Genomic DNA, 22,596 nt, shown 5'->3' with positions numbered 1-22,596 from the left:
TGCCATGAGGGCTTCATCAATTCCATGCTGGAGGAAACTTCTAAAACTATGGAAGAGGGACTGCCAGAGATGGTTTTAGAAAAGGAAAAGAGTATGGACTCCCAGGAAGGTGGAAGCTGGAAGCTTGTGACCTCTGGCAGCAAAAGGTTGTCATCTCCACCTGCGGTAGTTAGCTTGGAAAACAGATATGGAGTACTAACAGTAGAGGATGAGGAGTGCTTTCCATTGTTGGAAGAGGCCAAACCAGGAATCCACCTAAGGTAGGGAGGATTGAAACCAGGGCCATGAAGAGGAAGAGAGGGTGGTAGTGGTTGGAGACTCCCTTCTGCAGGGGATGGAAGGATACATCTGCCAGCCTTACCTGTTGTCCCAGGAGGTCTGCTGCTTATTTGAAGCTTGGGTCCAAGATGTCACAGAAAGATTACTGAGACTTTTCTGACCCTCTGGCTACTACCCCATACTGCTCATCCATGTGAGCACTAATGATAGTGCTAGGCTTAACCCAGAGCAGATCAAGAGTGATTAAAGGACTCTGGGTGCAAAAGTGAAGGGGACAGGGGCAAGAGAAAGGGCTTGGGCAGGAGTGGACACACCCTACAGATCAATTCATGGCTGTGCAGGTGGTGTTGCCAGCAGGGATCCAGCTTCTTCAACCATGGGATGTTGTTCCAAGAGGAAGGATTGCTAGGAAGAGATGAAGCCCCCCTGACAAAAGGAGGGAAGAGCATTTTCACAGACAGGCTCACTAACCTTGTGAGGAGGGCTTTAAATTAGGCTTGCTAGGGGGTGAAGACCAAAGCCTTGAGGTAAGTTGAGAAGCAGAAGACCTGAAGGAAGCTCAAGGAGGAGGGGGCAACAGGGGAGGTCTCCTCCTCCTCATTCTTCCTGAGAGAGTAGGGCAATTGGCTAATTACCTCAGGTGTCTGTACATGAACACATGGAGCCTGGGAATGAAGCAGGAAGAACTGGAAGTCCTTGTACAGTTAAGGAACTATGACATGATTGGAATAACAGAGACTTGGTGGGACAGCTCATATGACTGGAGCACTGTCATGGATGGGTACAAACTTCTCAGGAAGGAGAGGAAGGGGAGAAGAGAAGGAGTTGTGCTGTATTTAAAATTGCTGCATTACTGCTCAGAGCTCCAGTATGAAACTAGAGATAGCAGTGACCATGAAATGACTGAGTTCAGGATCCTGAGGAAAGGAAGTAAGAAGAGCAGCAGAGTATGGACCGTGGACTTCATAAAAGTAGACTTTGACTCACTCAGGGAACTGATGAGCAGGATCCTCTGAGAGACGAGTATAAGGAGGAAAGGAGTCCAGGAAAGCTGGTTTATTTTAAAGAAACTTTCCTGAATGTGCAGGAAGAAACCATCCTAATGTGGAAGAAGAATAACAAATATGGTAGGCGACCAGCTTGGCTTAGGAAAGAACTCTTTGGTGAGCTTAAACACAAAAGGGAAGTGTACAAGAAGTAGAAGCTTGTCCAGAAGCTGAAGTCAGGAAGGCCAAAGTGCAATTGGAGTTGCAGCAAGCAAGGGACATGAAGTATGTTAGCAACAAGAGGAAGATCAGGGAAAGAAGTTACACACAAACTGGTTTAAGTGATCAGAAACTGCTTTAAACCTGTAACAGAACAGAAGCTCGTGTGCACATAAACAAACTTCCAAATGGCTGAAACTAGTTTAAGATAAACCTGGTTGAAGGTAAAAATCAGACTTAACTGATTTTGGTCAAACCAGTTTATGAAACTTCTCTCAGACCCCTTCCTGGTTCAACCCCCCCATGGCACTTACCAGCAGCTCCAAATGCCATCTGGCTGATTGGGGCCCCACCTGCACACTGTGGAGCTGGGTGACAGCTCTAGAGTCCCTAGCCTGGACCCTCCTGCCCCCCTGTTGTCCTGTGCTTCTTGGGAGGGGGGGAGGGCTCTGAAAGGAGGCTCCAGCCCCTGCTTGCCCCGTAAGCAGAGGCTCTTTTTTTCTGGGTTTTTTCTGGGTTTTTCTGTGGGGGGGTTGTTTGTTTTTTTTAAGTGACAGTGCCTGGGGTTGGGGGTTGGGGGCTGCTCAGTAGTTCAACTGGCACAAGGGGTAGTGTCCCCAGGTCCCAATTGGCTGGGCCCCAGAAGCTCCTGAGAGCTAGTAGGTTTGAAGTACTTACCAGGGCAGCTTTTTATACTGCTGAAGCCAGGACAGGGCAACTTTTTATACTGCTGGGGACAGCACAGGTGCTGGCCCCAGACTAGCTCCCCCTGGCTGCAGATCCGGGAGGAGCCAGTTAGGCTTATTTTGCCCCAAGTGGCACAATTTGCTCCACAACAAAGTGCATGTCTGAGCACATGCACTGAGGCAAAAAGCCCTGGCTCAGATTTGCACTACTTCTATTTCACCTGCTGCTAGTGCACGTGCTTGCATGTGTGGATGCATCCTGAGGGGTTATTTGATAGTAGCCTTTGACTACCTGAAGGGTGGTTACAAAGAGGATGGAGCTAAACTGTTCTCAGTGGTGGCAAAGGACAGAACAAGGAGCAATGGTCTCAAGTTGCAGCAAGAAAAATCTATGTTAGATATTAGGAAGAACTCTTTCACTATGAGGAGTGCTCCTAATCTCAATCCTTGGAGGTTTTTAAGGCCCAGCTCATCAAAGCCCTGGCTGGAACGATCTATCTAGGGATGGCCCTGCTATGAGCAGGGGGTTGGACTAGATAACCTCCTGAGGTCCCTTCCCACCCTAATTTTCTGATTCTATGAGCTTACTGCTGTGTTCAGCCTTTCCCCATATCTTGTTTATTATCCTCAGTTGTATATTATGCTTTTAGGAAAGACCTTATGCTCATACTTAAGCCCTATTCAAAACAACACTGAACCATGCTTTACATGAGGTGCATCAGTCATAGTCATTTAAATACCACTCAAAGATGTGCTTAAATTTAAGGAAAGATTCAGCGCTATGCTATGGACATTTTGCTGAATAGGGGCTTTCAATTAAAAAAATTAGAATGGTGGACATAGGCCATGATGTGACTAACAAACTCTGGGTTTCTTGGAAAATAACAGATAATATAAAACAACAACAGAAAAGTAGGGGCTACATCCACCCAGGCTGTGCAATGATTACCACTACTGGCTAAGTCAGAACATTCCTCATGTAAAGCTGTGGTTTTCCATTGGCACAGATTCTCTTCTGGTGTAAAATGTCAGAGCTGGTCATGATTTGTACCAGCTGAGGATCTGGCTCTAAATCTTTGCCTAAGATCTTCTTCCATAGATGTGACCTTGTAGTTTTGAGGGGAAGTTTACATGGTTCCATATTCTGTAATGAAACCAAGCAACCAACCAATGAAACCATGTGTTAATATTACTTAATCCTTGTGAAATCTTGAAAGCGCAAGCTGGGAGGATATCAATGGTGACCTTCGCTTTTCTACTCTTTTCTACAGTATTTAACCTAGATTTATTACATTATTATTCATCTAACTAGCAACATTCAGCTGAATGTTGGAAAGTGAAACGATAAGTAGGAGAGACAAACAAAATATTAATAAATAATTATTTAGAAAACTTTCCAGATAATTATTTTAGAAACAAGTCTGAGCTATCCTGCATTAGGTTATTCAACTGGAACAATTATATATCCCTTAAAAATATCTGTACTGTGAGGAGCTGGGTAAGTCAATGCCCAAAAGTATATAAACTTTTCCTAGTTGGTTTGTCCAATCTCTGTCTAACAAAACTCTACTCCTAAGGGAAAACACTGAGCCAGTGAAATATCACTTTTGCTGTATACAATGTGCTTTTTAATGGTTTTATTTCATTTTGCTTATCAAACTCGGAAGCCAACAATCGATCCTACTGAGGCCTTGTAAGTGAAGATTAAAGCATTCTTACACGCTTGTCTACAGGTGTGCCACAGTGAATTATTATCCTCGCATAATTCATAGAATGAAAAAGCTGCACCCAGAAACCAACTGTTAATCAGTGTATTGGCACAGGAGATCAATCTTTGATTCGTATATTCACAAATCCTGTTTATTTGGCCACATTGGAGAACAGACGGGTGTGCTGGAATGGATTCTTAGAAATGATGGATGCAATTGTCAAAACTGCCAAGGTCAATGTATAATGTTCAAAAAAGAACTAACTCATTTCAAGCACCTTCCATTTATCATTCATGCAATTTGACCCCCAGTTCTCTTTGTAATAACATACTATGAAGGAACAACTGCTGTGTTCATTCCTATATACTCCTGTGGACTTTTAAATACCATGCAGGTCACAGCCTTTCTAAAAGACTGAAGCCATTTGTACATAACTTTTTTTCCTTAGGCATGTTGAAACTATTTGATGAAAACTAAGTTTAATAAACAATAACATCATTCCATATTTAGTAGTTGTTATGTCAAAATGCAGTATACATATGAAAGGACCCTGTTAAAGTGGTTTTGTTGGTTTGTTTCATAATTGTTTGCAGTTTGCCAAAAATGTGCTTGTGGAAACCAAAAATGAATTTTGTTTTAGTATTAAAAGATGTCATTGCTTTTCTGTTCTAGCTTCTGTCATGCCACAGAGTACAAGCCAATTTCTAACTAATGAGGGATGGAAATAAACTGTCTATAAATCCTGTCCATTCTTCTGAATACTGATTACTATCAGAGACAGGAGTAAACTAAGTTGATCTTAATTCCAGTCCAGTTTGGCAGTTCCTATTTTTACTCGTGTTCCAGCAGCCTGGCTAGAGCTGTTCAAAGATGTTTAAATGTGCTTTTACTGAAAGAAACTGAGGACAGTAAAACTTTTTAGGTTTCATCTTTATACACATACATGCAGTTTTTTGGTTTTCCAAAGAGTCCAAAGCCATATTTTTAAGTTCTGTTTTCAAGTGCCTTTCCTCCCACCACCAGAAAAAAAAAATAATTTAGAATATTATATTAGTATTTGAGTGTTTGCATTTTGCTTGTTTATTTTTTTACCAGTTCTTTTGGCTTATAATATAATAACCATGTCTTTCACCTTTTTAATTTGAACAAATTAACATTATTAAGCCATATCTTCAGATGATGTAATACAGCCTAGCTGCTGCAAAAGAATAAAGTAACAAAAACCAGTTTAGTTCACCTAAATACTAAAGTAACATGCACAGTTTGAAGCCAGCCTCATTGGCTGGATTCATTCCACTGACTTCATTGAAAATTAACCACATTTTTGAAGTTTAAGCATGTGCTTACATGGCATGCAAAATTCAACATCCTGCTTGCCATCAGACACCTTTGAGGTAAATAGACTGCTCTAACTTTTATCCATGCCTAAGTTGCATAGAATGAACTTTTTCACCCAGAACTTATATCAACCTCCAGCTCTCCTGTGCAATGTGAAATTTCATTTCTACCTGGGAGAAATTTTACAATCTTTGCATTCTCCTTTGCCTTAGGAAGGGCAAGTGAGCCCAAAGCTTGCAAATAAAACATTTATTTTTTTTGCAACTATCTTGTTGGTCTAATAAAAGATATCACCTCTACCACACAGACTGCTTTGGCTTTTAGACCAACACAGCTACAACCTTTATCCCTGATTTCCTGTTAGGAATGCTTTTACAAACTGGGTCCTAACTCTGTGATTAAGGAACCAGTCAATTAATATTTTTCTTGTCATATTTTTAAAACCATTTCCCAACAGCATCATATTTTTTTGAAAATATACTAAATGGCAATGAACTTCACTGGAATGTCATTTCCCTTCTAAATAAAAAGTCATGTCATTTTTTCTCGTCAAGCTGATGACATTGGAGTACAGTATATAACCAGTTTGTGTAAGTGCTTTCCTCCTAATTTAAAATTGAAAAAAGTAGCTATTTGTAGGTGTGAAACTGTGACATCAGCATGAGTGGCAGCAAAAAGGTGTATAGAGAAGCAATCAGGTCTGAAATAGCACAAGATAGTTTTAAAATGTCTTTTGTTAACTTTTGCACCTTAGAGTCGGGCTGTAATCTCAGTAATAGAGCTTTTTCTACTCATGGAGAAGCACTTTCTTCAAAAGTATCCTTTTAAATATAAAATGTAAAGAGAAGTATCTTCAGGGGATCTAGAACAGACACTGTACAGAGACTTTATTTACATTTAAGTGATAAGTTTTGCATGCATGAACAGATAGAGCTTGACAAAAGTAGATTAACGCATTTACTAAGGGTTAGTGATGCAGTGCACAGGGACATAGAGGAAGATTTGCACACTTACTGGAGTTATTTATTTGTTAAGGGAAAGAAATCCATACATTTAATTTGGTAGGCATTGCCTGCCATTTGATATTAAAGATTTAACATATATTAATTCTATTTGAAAGATGTCATCTTGCAAAATCATGTCACATTGTAATGTTCTAGTCTCATATTTTCTCTTGTCCATAACTCTTGAAGTCTTAATAATGTTCTTTTTAGAGTTTGCAAAGGAAGCATGTTTTTTCTTATATTGTGAGACTATAGGCATAATCTGAGACCTCGTGGACACCTTTTAAAAATAGAACTTGAAGCTATAAAAACTTATTCCATTCTTGGCTATTATCATATAGGAGGAAGGAGATTAGAGTGACTAAGTTCAAAATACCTTGGAAAGGGGGGTTAATTGTATAATGGCCCAATTTTATACACTGGGGTACAGCCATGGTGTAAATCTATTGCACAGTGTGTGGCTAAGTCATACTTTTGAATTAGAAGGCACTGCTAATTCAAATACCAGTTATTAGAACATGGTTCATTCTCTTTCTATATTAGCCAAGAAGTGTGAGTTTGGGCATTAGCTAAATAAATTGCACAAACTGGCACCTCAGCTGAAGTTACTATGCAGCTAAGTAGATATGTAACCTCAGGCCTTGAAAGGGCTGTATGAAAGAATTTTTCAGAAAAACTCTGCTACAAGGAGCAAGGACATCAGTTGTCAAAACTGCTCCCCTGCAGGTGTGCAACATAACACTGGACAACATGTACATTAATTAAGAGGGCTCTACAGTGCATGGTTAGATACAAGATGATACTTTATATTTACTTGATTCAGACTTAGATCAGATTGAGACTCAGATTCAGACTTGGATCACTCAAGCCTTTCCACACACAACCATGAACAAAGCTATTTCATTAATCAGGTAATAATATATATATTATGCTTCAGGTGCCAATCTTATAGTATGAGGATAGTAATGTTATATAGTAATGGTCATTACTGCCCTTTGCACACAGCAGTGGTGTCAACAATTATCACTTGCAAATGAGAACTGTGAATGGTGTGAACACAAGTGTCAGGCCATCACTCTCTCAAAGGTACAAGATTATATTCAATACATTCTACATGAACTGAGTATTTGAGGTAAAGCTATACATGTGAAGGGAAATAAAGTAACTTTTAAATCACTTCTCCCTAGGGGTTATGACCAGCCTCTATCCTGAGCCTTTACTTCAGTACTGAAGTTAAGGGCAGCAATGTTGGTATTTCTGTTGGAACCAGACTATATGGAGGCTTGTTCAACATTGCAAGGTTTAGAGTGAAAACTCAGGTAAAAAAACTGGTACTTTCTGTTTGTGGATGTTGCAGCCCTGGTTGTCCACAGTGAATCTTCCCTGAAAAATCTCTTAGGCAGATTTTCTATGTAATGCATGAGCTTTTGGACGGAAATTAGCCTTTATAAGATTGTGATCATATACCAAGGGGTGGAAGAACCCTCACTCTGGAGGCTGAATCTCTTGGTGTTGTTTACAGTTTTTGCTGCTTGGATTCTACAAATCAGCAGGAATCTCGACTTTCAGGATGAACTAACAGAATCAGAAAAATCAGCTAAGAAATTTGGACTATGCAACAGGGTCCTACCTCAGGGGTGGCCATAATGCCTGTAGAGTACTCTCTTAGCCCTTGTCCTCTCTGCTTCCTTTGGGAAATCTTCCCTTCAGCTCACCTGCCGTATCTTGATGGTATTATATCTTTAGAAAAGGAGGCTTCCCCAACACTCCCCAAGCAAGATCTCACTCGAGTGCCAGTGTCACTTGTTCATTGCTTTGAGGGCTAATTACTGTGTCATGGAGCAGGGTCTTAGGAGTGGCCGTGATCTCCCCTAGCACCCCCTACCGTGCCAAGTTCATCTTAAAGCACCCTCATTTGCCACGTCTTGATCTTTTATATGTATATATATATATATAAGAGAGGCTGCCTTTCGTCCCCTTGGACACGGTGCTCTGTTGTATCCTGGCCCCTGTTCTGTACTGTGCAACTCAGTGCACCTCAGCCTTATATGTTATGCGTGGCTCCAACCACCCCTTTACCACACCGCAAGACCTGAGAAGGGGAGCAGAGAATCGGGGGCCAGGTAAGGCTGAGGCCGCCTGAGTCCTGCAGGGGGTTTGAGATATTGCTGATATCCCGGATGTTGTTCAGTCTGTCTGGCTCTCTGTGCCCTCTCTGGTGCTCGGGCTCTCTGTGGCCCCTTGTCTCGCAACTGCGCCCTCCAGGCACTCTGGCTTTCCACAGCCTTGTCTGGCTACTGCCTTGCTCTGGGGCCTCCTCACACTTCCCCCATTTGCTCTGGGGCCTCCTCACGCTGCCCCCCTTTGCTCTAGGGTAACTGTAGCCTTGGGGCTCAGGTAGCCATAGCTGTGCCTGGCCCCAAATCTCCTCCTTGGGGTCTCAAACCCCCTGCAGGACTCAGGTGGCCTCAGCCTTACCTGGCCCCCAATTCTCCACTCCCCTTCTCAGGGCTGGGGTCAGTGCACCCCCAAATGCTGCACCCTTTCTAGCATCAGTGTCCCCATGCTATCATGGAGCCCCTATGAGGCCTCCTCCAACCCCTAATAGCCTCACCCAAACCACCGGTCATAAACAGTAAACAGAAAACTCAAGCCCCTACGCTGCAACATAAATTCAAGCTGCTTGGCTATAACATTAGTCCCACCACATCAGGGGTAGTCTATCCTTCCCCCAGTCTCAAAGCTGCACCTGCAGTCTAGCCTCTCCTCTTTGTTCAGTCCAGCAGAGCTCCTTCCTCTGTGGCTGCTGGCAGAGAACCACCTGCTTGGCCCCAGCCTGGGTTTAAATGAGAGCCAGGCCCAGCCTCTTCTGGTCAGCTGACTCACTGGTTTCCCTGGCAACCTGCAGCTGTGCTTCTTTATTACTACTGTGGCTGCTCTGGTAACCAGCAGCTGGGCTCCTTATTTCCTGCTCCACAAGTAGCAGGTACCTCAGTGACCTGCTACACACCTCCCCTTTTTATAGAAGCAGAGCACTGCAACACACTACTTTCAAACCTCCCCTACAGCCATGGCTATGCCTCACAGGTGTTACTGACTCACACTCAGATGGGGCACTTTGGCCTGAAGCCACTGGCTATAACATAAACTTAACCTGTTCCAGTAAATGCAAGAATATTCTCCTGTCTTAAAGCAAAGCTTCCCTTTGCTTCTGAGGTTGTGTTCTTTCTTAAGGCACCAGTATTCTACTAGAAGTCTTTATTTAGAGTGGCTCTGAGCTCAGCCCAGCAAGCATCCCTCTGCAGACTTCCTGGCCAAGAGATCTTCATCTAGTGGCTTGTAAGGCTAGACTCCCTGACTTGGTTCAGCCCCAGGCTTATATGCCATCTCCGGGCATAGCACTTTCACAGTCCCTTTTCAGCAGGCATCCCCCTGCAGAGTTCCATTCTCTTCAGCCTCCAAAGCCAGGCTGTTTGCTCTGGCTCTGGCTGGGGTTTATATGCTCAGAGCACTGCCCTCCACTTCCAGTCATGTAAATCCCTGGGCAGCCTGCAGGTGGTCTCCAACATGCTTTGACTACCAGCCTGCAGGTTGACCTTTATCAACAGAGCTAGCTGTGCAGTTGTTTTCTTGCTGCTTCCCCAAGTTACTCCCCATGTCCTGTCGTAATATTGCTGTGCTACTAGTGCTACTAGCACAGCAATAGGTACTTCTCCTTTTAATGACCTCTGTATCATGCTTGAGTTCAGCTTGCTTGCCTTTGCTCTCTCTCACTCAGTAACAGGAACCTAAGTCAGCATTTCCCAATTGGTGTGCCATCAGGCATGTTCAGGTGTGCCGCACCACTTTGGGCTGGAGCCATGCCCCCTGCTGGATTGAAGCCACCACCCCACATGCTGCTGCTGCAGGCACAGACAGACAGGGAGCATGGCTCCAGCCAGGCAGGGCATGTGGCTCCAGCCCAAAATAGCATCTGGCTAGCTGCACACCATCCCTCCCTGTCAGCATCTGGCTGGTCATATGCCACACCCCGCCCCCTGCTCTGCATCCAGTGTGCTGCAGTGCTTTTCTATTTAGGTAAGTGTGCTGTGGGGCAAAAAAAGGTTGGGAAACACCTAAGCTCCCTGTTACAGGCTATTATAGAAACTTGCATGGATTAACAGCAAACCGTCAGCTAAGAAGAAGATTTGAATCCATGAGACTTGTATACTGTCATCCCTACTTTATGGTTCAGAAACATAGACTATATATGCTAGATACTTCAAGAAACTGAACAGCTTCCACATGAGATATCTGGATAAGATCCTGAAAATAAAGTGAGAAGACAGAATTCCAGACACAGGGGGACTGCAGCAGGTAGGACTGACACACTTAGAAACCACTATCAAAAAGAGGAGGTTGTAATGGATCGGTTATGTCAGGAGAATGGAGGCATATGGATCCCCAAGGCTATTTTGTATAGCAAGATTCAAGATGGCTCTAGAAATCAGGGCACCCTATATGGCAGTGCCATGATATGTGCAAAAATTATATGAAGTCATTCAACATCAATGTATAAAGCTGGGAGGAGCATGAAGAATCCTGTCCCATTTGAAGGGAACATGTGGCACTGGGTGCAACTCAACATGAAGCAGCTTTGATCCAGGAAATGGAAACAATGTGAGAAAGAAGAAAGCAGCATGCTGTAAATTTGGACTCCAACCCAGTCAACATATGGATCTGTGAAACTTGTAACAAGCTGTCTTGCTCTCAAATTGGGCTTGTCAACCACAAATAGATTCATCAGGCACCTGACTAGACCTCTTACATGTACACAATGATCCAGAGGATTCGTGGTTGCCTACCATACATGTGAATGGAAATGGAGTTACTTTTGAATCCCTTCTCCCTGAGGGTTGTGGGGCTTTCCATTGACCAGCCTCTATCCTGAGACTTACTTAAATATTGGAATATCAACTGGGTCTTGCCTTTCACAATTTCAAATATGTGAAATTGGATAATAGCCATTTTATGCCTCACAGGAGTGTAATAAGGTACTCAGATACTACAGTAATGTTAACTTCTCTATTGTTGTATCAAGTCCTTGGTGGTATAATGACCTAATGTAGTTATGTCCAATATATAAATCAGTGGTTACACTGCCTTTCTGTTAAACCCCATTCATTCGAACTTGCCTATGATATACCAGCAGGATCTACAGTTCTGTAGTGAAAGTGGAATTCAATTGAATCCATCACCAGACACAGAAATGTATTTCAGAATAGTAACTACAGAGACAGCCATGCCCCATTCTTGTGCAACTCTTTACAGAACTGAGCCATTATTGTGCCTTACAGACAGTGTCTGTGCTGTTATAACTACACTTTTGCCAAAGCTGTTGAATGACTATCTAAATATACCATATTTTTGTGCATATATCATGGCCCCAAATAAAACATACACCTTGTTTTTTGAAAGCAGAATGTAGAAGTTTTTTTTTTTCCAGAATGAGGGCCAACTGCAGGACACAGACTAAGTCCTCTGGAGAACACAGAGACCGAGAAAATGTGGCCTCCCATGAGACAGTTTAGTAGAGGTACTGGTACAAGCTAACTTACCCAGACTGTCTCCTAGGATTCCACACTTCCTGGACACTACACACCTATCCACCTATACACTTGCAGCAAGGCTGCTCCAACGTGCTGTAATTACAGTGTGTCAGAGCAGACTTGATTAACAGAGTCTACTGGAGTATGGTTGTGGGGGTGTGTTAACTAGAGTTTGTTCAATGAGCTTAAGTTAAAGCACCCCCGCCACCATTTTTCCGCATGGGGATGCTGATACACACGATGTTCTGGGAGCTTTAATTAGAACGGATCTTGAAGCCACTCTAATTAAAATGCACCCTCCCCACCCCCCGCCCCCCGGAGCACATGTATAAATACCCCATATCAAACACCCTATATTTTCAGGAGGATTTATGGATTTATTCTGTTTTATGCAAGATTAGCCCCCAGGCCCTTGGAAAGGCAATAGCTAGACTGTTAGTTCTTTATTATTAAGTAGTTCTTTATATAAGTTCCTTTAAATAAAGTGTCATTTCTACATCACAAGCCTCATCAAGATACTTGTTGAGGTCACTTGTTGTTTCAGGCACAAGCTGCAATGCTCAGCCAGTAGTTATGGCTATAAAACAGCTAACACAGAACTCTGCTCCTTCAGCTTCCTAAGCCTGTAACACAAGAGCCAGCCATCTTAACAGCTACATACTAGTATGCACAGTGTCTCCAGGTATGGTGCTCTTCCAGTAAGGAAAGCAGCTTCCCCACTTAACACATGCACTTGAATTTGGGGGGGAAGGGTGATTTGGGGGGAAAAGTGCATGTTGTATATGAAAAAATATAGTATTTTTACATTAAATAGAATTGACTGAAAGAGGTCAGCTGAACTTTTTTTTATAGTACAGCCTTGCTTCTATCATATAACTAATTATTTCCAAATTTTCTGGCTTGAAATCAACAACTTCTACTTTAAAAAAATCAATTCCACCAAAAACTGGGAAAGTGAAAAGTAATTATTTTGATTTTACTAAATATTCTATACTATTCTCCCCTCCTCATTGCTTAAACTAGGGTGCAATTTATAAATGGCAATAATTTTTATTTCCTAACAAGTATGGTTAAATTGTTACAGTATTTGATGTTATGCTTTTCCTGATATTAGCAGCTCTCAGTTGAACTCCTCCCTTTTTAGAGAGACAAAGTTTTATTTCATTTTCATTGTTTTTCAACCAAGATATGAAAAAAGTAGAGATTAATTATATTTCTGCTTACATTTTCTCCAACACAATGTCACATAATGCTGTATGTATTACTGTAGGCTTCAGCAAAACAAACCAAAAGGATGATGAGTGTCAGAATGGAAAATGGAAGAATAAAGTCAGCTTTGAAGTCTACCTGTACCTCTGCACTGCAGTGTCAATGCTGAGCTCATTTTGAAATCAAAGAACGATCACACAAAATTTCAAGCAATCAGACACAGATTGCTACATGGAGACTTCACATCAAGTTCTTTCTTTTTAGCATGGAGAAGTAAAAACCCTGATGTTTTGAGATGAATAGTACAAGCAAATTAGTCGCATCTTGCATATAATTAAAGTTACCAGTATCTTACTGGAAACAAGCACTTTGGGAACTTATAAAAATGTGGAGTTCTTTTCTTGGATGTACAGTATAAAAACCTGTCATTTTTACATGACAGTGACAATCAATTCTGAAATCTTCACAGGTGTGCTGCTAACGTTATTAATTTCACCAGGATGAATGCTTTATTCCGCTGTTCTACAAACATTAGAATAATAATGGAATCATCCAAATTCTAAATTATAACACCTCTTGTCCTTAGGGTCAGGATTTTTGTTTTGCCTTACATGCTTTGAATCTTACGGCTCTAAATTAGAAATGGTGCTTTAATAAAAAGTTGAAAGAGGTTTTTTTTAATATATAATTGTACAAAGTAGAAAGTGATGTTGGAGACTCCAGTGAAATAAATTAACCTATGTCATTTCAAGAAATGGAGAATTCTAGCTACTTTTAACCTTTCTGTGAAAGCATCTGGACAAGAACACCTAGTAAAGCAGACTTCAAAGACAAGGAAAAAGACTTGAATAGGCTGCATATGACAACACATTGTATGAAAGGAGACAGTGAAAAAGAAGACTGTATTAGTGTCAGACTTGTTTGGTTCAATATTTGTTTGTTGGCACACCATAGATATTAAAAATCTGACAATGTGTTATTTTAGGCTAAAATTCACTATTGTTATGTAACTCAATAAAATACTTCATTAACAGCATCCCACTCAATGCAAGACAAACAAAGCTGCTGTCAATATTCGTTTTAATTAACCCAATAGTATTAGCCGCTTATAACTTCATTCTCCTCAGTCCCAGTGGGCAACCTGAAAGGCAATTCTCACTATTACTTAGCTCCTGTGGCGTAATCCACAAGAGGCTGTCAGCTTGCCATGGTTGGTGACCTTTGACCCAATCACTTTCTTCCTTTTAACGTTACTACTTTTGCACATTTAATGAACTTTGTACATGGTTAAAAAGATGTCAGCACAGAGAAACGATAGGTCCTGCTGTGAAAGGCTCCATTGTTTCTATAAGTCTAATTGACCTTTCACATCACAGAAAACGAGAAAAAAATCAATATGGTTACTTAGTCACCAATCCAATGCTATCTTTTATTATTAATATGCTAAACACATTGCTTTCAGAGCACTGACACCCAAACACCCCTAGACGTACAAAAAATGTATTCTCATTAATAACCATTATATTAATCACTGTTGCCCAGAACTGGAATCTGGCTGCGAAATCCCCTGGTGGAAATTGCTATAATCGTTCAAACTACAGGAACGAATATTTTTTCAGCATAATTACTGCTGTCTTCTTATTGAAAAATCTCCATTATATGGCAGCTTTTCGTTACGTAAATCGTGTTGATTAATTTTTAATTTCCAGCATTTATATGACATTGCACAAGATCTTTGATAATTTAAATGGTTAGCTGAGCAATTATTAAAATAACTTACAGTAATTCAAATATTCATTTAGTTATGAGAAGTACCATACATCATTAATTCCTGATTAAAACAAAGTTTAGGAAATTGTAAATGCTGAGGTGATCGCAAGAAGTTATTTATGTTCTTGTCAATAAAGAAATGTAATTCTATAAATATGTGTGTCTCATAAAAAGGAAACTATTTTATCTAATAATTCCTTAGTGAGGTGGGAGGAGGTGAAAAAACCTCTCTGGTGATTGTCAATCAAGCAAGAGGCAACAAATAGGAGCAGAGTACTTTGATATTGTTCAGAGACAACTCCTCCCCTATGACTCAGTATCTGACTACAGAGTATAAACCAACCAGCTGGAAGTCCCTCTAACTATAGGGAATATTACTAAGGGACCTGTGCTTTTGATCATGAACTTGACTCCAGTGTGAATCAACTGCACTTAAATCAATGGAGTTTGTGTCAAAGCAGTGGAAGTGAAAGCAGAATTGGGCTGCTAAATATATGCAAGTCTCTGTGCAGTCTGCCCCAATTCCAAGCACACACCTCTTAATTGTGCATCTAACAAAATATAAGAGCATTGCACATACAGTGAAGTTCACCTGCACAATCCAGCATAATCCTCTCCCTAAACTTTTAAATGTTTGACAAGCATTGTCACTGAAAAAAAAAGCAACACAAACCCATTTCATAGTGGAAAACCTTCCCATTAAAAAAAAAGGGGGGGGTGGGGGGGGCAGAGAGAGGAGGGATGGTTGTTTTTCGGTTCCCAAGAAATGAAAGAGATTAGTTTAATACAGAAAATGTTTGGCTCTTCTGGATTAAACCATTGCCAAATTAGGGATCAAATCACATAATCAAAGATTTGTTCTGTTAGTTGTTTGCTTTCCTCTGTAGCATGGAACATGGCCTACTTCCAAGTATCATCTGTGCATACATATCTTATCTAACAAATTTCCTGCCATTTCAGGCTCCACAAGGCATGGGTGATACCTTTATTTTTCCTGCCCCTTTCTCATGGCACATTTTAAGACTCTGCTGTTTTTCCCTTGTACTGAGAGCACAACATTTGTTATAAGGTGCTTGCTACCTGAGGTGCACAACAGAACTAGAGTGACGTTCTTCTAAATTCATTTTGGTCACTGTTGTCCATAGTTGCAAACTTCACAGACTTTGCAGACTTGAGACTTTGGGTTTCTATTCCGGTCTTATGTTATGTTTTGACCTGGGGTGAATGTACTAATAACTATTAGCTATTGTAGCTGTGCACTTTCTCGTTCCCTCTCTCTCCATCCTTCACCCAGTTTTTGACACACATACACACACACACATGCAAAAGAAAAATGTTAGATCTTGGTTTTGTTTCACATCAGAGAAGGAACAAAAACCTCATTTTCCCCCACAAAATACAAATCTTGTTTTCCAGCCACCCAAAAAATAATACTATGCATTTCTGACATTTTTTGCCCTTTGGCAGCATTAAATTGGGAGAAAGGAATTATTCAGGCTGCTGCAGGTGAGTTTTAACTGGGGGTAACTGGATAAGAGGCAGGAAGAGAACATTAGGCTGAATATCAGAAACATCAGAAAAATATCTTGATAGTAAACTTTATTAGACTATGAAATAGTTTCCTGAAGGCAGTGGCTTCAGGGTCTATTTCTTGGTACAGATTTCCTTGCCAACTGCTGGGGTTAGGTTCCTGAAAGTTCCTGTTATTGGCAAAACCATGCCTGGCAAGGCAAAAGGCTTATGGGAAAAATAGCCGGTGGCAGGCTGATGCACGCTCTCAGAAAACTGTGGTTACTCAAAACTGCATACTGGAGTAGCCAAAATGTTATATAGAATATTAAGCATTGATACTCAAAACTGTGGTTGCCAAAACTGTGGTTGGTGAGAGAAACCTGTATATTTAAACGTTAGAGTAGATAATGGGCTATTAAATGTACGGTAGGGAATCATTCTGTACTTTCAGGGACATAGAACAGACCAACTTTTAGTTGTTTTCCATCCCTAATATCTAGGATTCTATTATTCTAGCTATAAGGGGAATGTTTCTGGATCATTCTAATGCACTTTGCCCTAAATTTAAATAAAATTATATATTTCTTAAATTGCCTATCTCTAACTCAGAATGCTCTAGACTCACAGGATGTTTTTTCAAACCTTTTAGTGCTTCTCTGAATCTAAAGGACTATAGCTTCCTTTTTCTCCTGATACCTATATTAAGCAGTACTTCAAAAGATACACAATAGGTTTCACACCTTTCTTCTGTAAAAATTGTGTATTCAGCATGAGAATAATAAAAAATTGAGTTTTGCCCTTGGTGAATATAAAAGATGGAAGAAAATGCCTAAATTTTACATTGTGCTGCAAGTGGACAGTTATATGCTGAAAACTAAGTATGCAAAAATGGAAATTTTTAGCTGACTAGATCTGTTGCCTCTATATATTTGAGGTCATATTTCCTGCATTCCTGACCAAAATCTGTTTAAAAGTTCAATGTTTTCATTTTAGTTCTATACAACAGTATTATAGGCAAGTTACCTACACCCTACTCTTATGTTTCTATGATTTATTATTATTTACATTTTATATTCCAGAATTAGCCAATAACACAAGCAAATTCAGGGCCCTATTATCCCTTCCAGGGTAAAAGTACAAAATGAGATAAAAGTCCTGTTTTGACCACCGTGAAAAAAGGCTCAGCTTGACAATCATCGATGCTGGGCACATCTAGACAAGATACTACTCTGCAGTGGTTACTGCACATTTATTTAGTACTTGTATAAGTAAGTAATAAAAATGCGCCAGAGTTACTGCACAGTAGCGCCAGCAAGCATCTTTTAAGTGATGCTGCTGTGCAGAAGCCTAATAATACCGTGCAGTAGCATATTAGCACTGTTCATGCTGTGACACACTATTGCACAGTATTCTTAGGCTACTATGCAGTCAACATCTCATGTAGACACACCCGCTGAGGCATATAGTTGAGGGGACCTTCTTACACACAAGCAAAAGTAGAAGCAGCTTAGAAGACTAAATATAAAACCAAAAAATTCTACACAGGAGCAAATGCAGACTTCCTGGTTAACAACACACCATGGTCACATAGAATGGTGATTCTCAATAAGGATGCCATAGCACCTTGGTTTGCTGAGAGATCCTTTCAAAGGTGTCACACAATATTAGCACTGTTAGGTGTGAAAATATCCACACATGATTCACCAGAAAAATCCAGAGATATCAAATAGGGATCCATAATGCTAAAACCGTTCTGACCAGTTGTGGTCTTTCTGAGTTCTTTACAACAGAATTCCTTTTTTATTTTAATCAAAAGCAAGTGAAAGCTAAAAGCTGGCATTTTGGAGGGGTACCTTTTGTCAAGCAACTAGTGCCTTAAGTTTAAAAAGGTTGAGAACCACTGACTTAGAAGTTAAACATCACAGCAGTGACAGAACCCCATTTTCATACTCTAAAAGCACAGGCTTATCTTTTAAACTATAAGAAAACCTCCTAATTAACATGATACGTCCTCTAGCACAATTTAGCAGGTCTAATTCATGCAACAGAAGTGTGTATTAAATACACACTAACAGGTTTATTGCATTATGCTCTACACCAAAAGTGAACTGAATCATAACTAACAGCCAATATTCCAAAAATAGTTTCTCTCTTTTTTATTATGCTGGTCCCAAAAACAAACTGTTTTGAATGTTAAACAGGTAAGGGCAATATTTATAAAGTCTGATATCAGTGAAAGACAGCTAACCTATTAGATATTGTCTTCAATACATAACCTCACCATGAAATTGTACAGTATTTTGTACATTACGGTCAATGGGTAGGGTGGTCTTGGAGTTGAAAAAAGAGAACTGATAGGACTCAGGAGGTCTTTTATTGCATTATGCTCTACACCAAAAGTGAACTATTCAACTTGAACATTTGATTTTATTTTTTCTCAAGATGAATAAACTAGAACAGAAGCTCAGTGTATTAATTTTAAGATGTTGTTAAAGACCACTCTTGATAACCAACTCTGGTGACAATTTAAACGAATATAGGATTTCTTTCTCAACCCTAATTTGGAATTTGCAAGCATTAAATACATTTAAGTTGATTGCAGTTCTGTATGGAAGTCAAATATTATCACCCTATTGCAGGCTTTTATACAGTGCTCCAGGAAGCAAGGGGGGGCACTCTAATTAAAGCACCCAAAGCATCACATGCTGAAAATGACAGTGGGGGCACTTTAACTAAAGTGTGCCATTTTTCAGCACAGAGACACTGATACATGTGATGCTGGAGTCTGCTGGAGCACAGTAATTACAATGCTCCAGCAGGCTTAATTAATCAAGTCTGCTCTGATGCGTTGTAATTACAGTGCATCGGAGCAGCCCCTCTGCACATGTATAGGCACCCTGAGATGCAAAGATTTAAAACCTTTATTTAGAACTGGCCTTGTCTTGCTTCTATTTCTACCCAAAGTTTGCAACTGCAAGGAGCAACATGCATTGGCTGAAGTTTTCACTCAAAACAACTTGGAAAACTAAGTCTATAATGTAAATTGTTAAAATTACTGTACATATGAGTGAGTGTTAAAATTATTCAAGAGTGCCCTGATTCAAATTTGTTTAGCAGAGAAGCAAAGGTTAGGAACTGGAAAGCAGGCTCTAACCACCCAGGAAATCTGGAAAAGACTTGAAAATAGAATGGAGACCTCCTGAGTTCTATCAGTTCTCTTTTTTGAACTCCGAGACCATTGACTGTAATGTACATAATACTGTACAATTTCACAGTGAGGTTATGTATTGAAGACAATACCTAACAGTGTTAGCTGTCTTTCACTGATATCAGACTTTATAAATATTTTCCTTACCTGTTTAACTTTCGAAATAGTTTGTTTTGGGGACCAACATAATAAAAAAGAGAGAAACTATTTTTGGAATATTGGTTGTTTGTTATGATTCAGTTCAATATGGTTCTTTAGAAGATTAGTGTTATTAATATGCAAAGGATACATCTACAAGAGAAGAACAGACAGTATGAACAGCCACCATTGCAATTAAATCTTTGCATGCATTATGTCAATGTCCTTTTTCTGCCCCTTTCTTCCTTGGTGGTCTTTTGGCATTTTTATTAAATAACAGCAGCAGCAGCAGCCAAGACAAAAAAAAGATACTAGAGGCAATTTTTTGTACAGTTAGATAGAGACTTTTTGTAGTTTAATATTTGAAACTGCAGCCTTTGGAACTTTGACTGGCCCACCGCTCCATTGTTTACACAGATGTTAGAGAAGGCAGCTTGTAACCATTTACCTCTGGCCCTGCGGTCACCTTTGCCTCTGAGCAGTCTTTGGGAGGTACATTAATAACGTTTGTATTAGATACCCATGTCTAAGATACAATATTTTTATTTCACATTGTCTGTGTGGAATGTAACTTAATAGGCAGAGAGATGTTTACATAGTATTTTATGATTAGTTCAACTGTAGAACAGCAGGTTTTACAGCCTAATATCAATAGTCCATATAGTGAAAGACAAGGCAAAACACAATTATTATGCTGTTTTAAAGAGCTGCACAGACAAAAAAGTTAGGAACCAATTTTAAAGGCAATTTTTTTGATAAAAATTCAGCTATCAAGAGGAAATAAAAGAGACCCAATCTTTATATCTTACTCTTTGAAATTAAAGGAAAATATTTTCAAGGGAGAAAGATTGATTTGAAACACCGGCTGATTCACCCTGTATATAAATTATATAAAAATGTATCATAATTGCTTCAGAATATGTCTACACTGAAAGGCTTTGTTGTTGTCTTGCTTCTGATCATCTTATTTCAGTTATTCTTTAGTGCATATTAATAGAGGATCTTAGATAACTTTTTAAATTTTGGTTTACCTTTTAATTCCAATCTCCTGTAGCATAGAATACAGAACAAATTGGTGGAGGGCTTATTCCATAGCCCCTACCTTCCTCTTTAATCTTTAGTTTTGTTTTTTCAGATCCTGCAGGTGCCCATATCCTGCTGGCAGGCCGAGTGCTAGCCTCCCACTGGGATTTTTACTCAGCCAGGTGTCATGGCTGCCATGCTGAGTGATAAACACTAAGTAGAACCTGTCAGAGGAATATTTGCATTGTGGCTTTCCTTCAGACTCAAAAGGTGTTATAAGATGTCATTGAAGAGCTTATAATAGTGACTAAGCATTTTCTATACTTCAGCCGCTCTTGGCCTAACTTAAGTCATATGGGCCTCCTGCAGGTATGCCTAATAACTCCAGCTCTAGTGCCTATAGCTTTTCACACCTTTTACCATGAAGGAAGCATTGTCTTTGATTGTCCATCAGCCCTAATCCTTTCTCAGCATGGCGCTTGTTAACATAATTGCAGAGAAGAAACCAAAAAGGTACATTATGTATGTGTGTGTGTTTCTTTTTGAATGAGGTAAGCTATTTGAATGAAAGGACCACTGTATTTATTGAACTAATCCAGCATCTGCATGTTTCTTTGACTGAAAATGTCTTCCACCTATTCGTTTTCATCATTTGATTTAAATCAGAAATCCCAGCCACATAAAGAATCCTTTAAAATATTTTCCACATTAGTATTAGAGTAAAAAATGTGCCTTGCCATTACTAAAATGAGAGCTAATACAGCAGTATGAATTATGACCAGTGCTGGTATTCCTGAATTCCCATCTTCCTGACTGACCAGTAAAAACTCTGCCACCGAAATCTAAGGATTTGGTTTGAGCATCTTTTTAAAGAGGACTGAAGGCTTTTAAATGGTCTTTCCTAGAGCACTGAAGGCCAAAAGGCTAAAGAGGAACTAATGAACCCTGAACAACACTTTCAAGATATTTTTTTCTTGACCATCTCAGGAGCCTGCAGTCTTTATGGTCTAGCAACTCTTATCTATCAAGCAAAAAAAAAAAAAGAGAGAGAGAGAGAGAACAGATCACTTATAACACTCGAAAGCACCTCAGCCCCACCTTCTCACTTCCTATTAAAGTTTGCTTTATTTTCTGCCTTGTTCTCTGTGTTAGAATGAAGGACACTGACACAAGAAACCAGACCCCCCGCTCTCAAATACAAAACTATCCTACAAACTAGACTGTGATTTGGACTATAAGTCCCTGCAAAAGAATAAAGACCCCACTTCGAATTCTTATGTGGACTCTCTGAACTATCCCTAGAGTAAAGAGGTTGGGAAGAGCAAGAATAGTTCGATCTTTAGTTTCACCCCTCAATGTACAATAGCTGAACCTATGTATAGACCATTGTAATTTGCCTCTTGCTGATGCAGGCAATAGCAGAAAGGAACCAGGCAGGGAACTTGGTCTCTGAAACACAAGGCCTGCCAACTATGGGTACCTACTGCCTACAAGAAGTACAGTTTAATATACACCTGCTTATACATTACATGCATTATAATACGAAATGATACATACTGCCATTTATATTTGAGCATATATCTGACTGATAAAAATGAAATGTAGTGCTTATAATTATAGAAAGAAAATCCTGACAAGGTCCTTGTAGTTTAAATTATTTTCTGTTAGGATAAACTTGACAATTGCTGTTGCAATTGTTACAGTTGCAACAATATACTTGCAATAACTTACCCCATTAAAAAGGGGTGCTTTCCGGTAAAGCAAGTTTCCACATGCTCTCCCTTATTTCAGTTTAAATTCCATATTCAGAAGCATTTATTCTTCCACTCTGCTTCGTAGAGTGCAATTTTCGTAACGTATCATCATGCATTTTAATTTTTAGTCTCAGTGACTTAAAACATGCTCTACAATTAAGTTTATATTTTCA

General features: G+C 39.9%; 1 long non-coding RNA gene across 1 annotated transcript; it reads right to left on the bottom strand.

Moving 5' to 3' along the window:
- Positions 1 to 18,091, bottom strand: LOC109308716. The gene is made up of 3 exons (XR_002100693.1): positions 17,961 to 18,091; positions 14,647 to 14,652; positions 1 to 11 (listed from the first exon to the last, which is right to left on the bottom strand). It is a non-coding gene; the product is annotated as an uncharacterized LOC109308716 (long non-coding RNA).
- Positions 18,092 to 22,596: the final 4,505 nt, after the last annotated feature.

This window comes from Crocodylus porosus, unplaced genomic scaffold, assembly GCF_001723895.1.
Source record: "Crocodylus porosus isolate Cpor-Errol unplaced genomic scaffold, CroPor_comp1, whole genome shotgun sequence".
Taxonomy (NCBI): domain Eukaryota; kingdom Metazoa; phylum Chordata; order Crocodylia; family Crocodylidae; genus Crocodylus; species Crocodylus porosus.
Note: the sequence above shows the minus strand (reverse complement) of the source record. Positions and strands in the feature narration are given on the sequence as shown.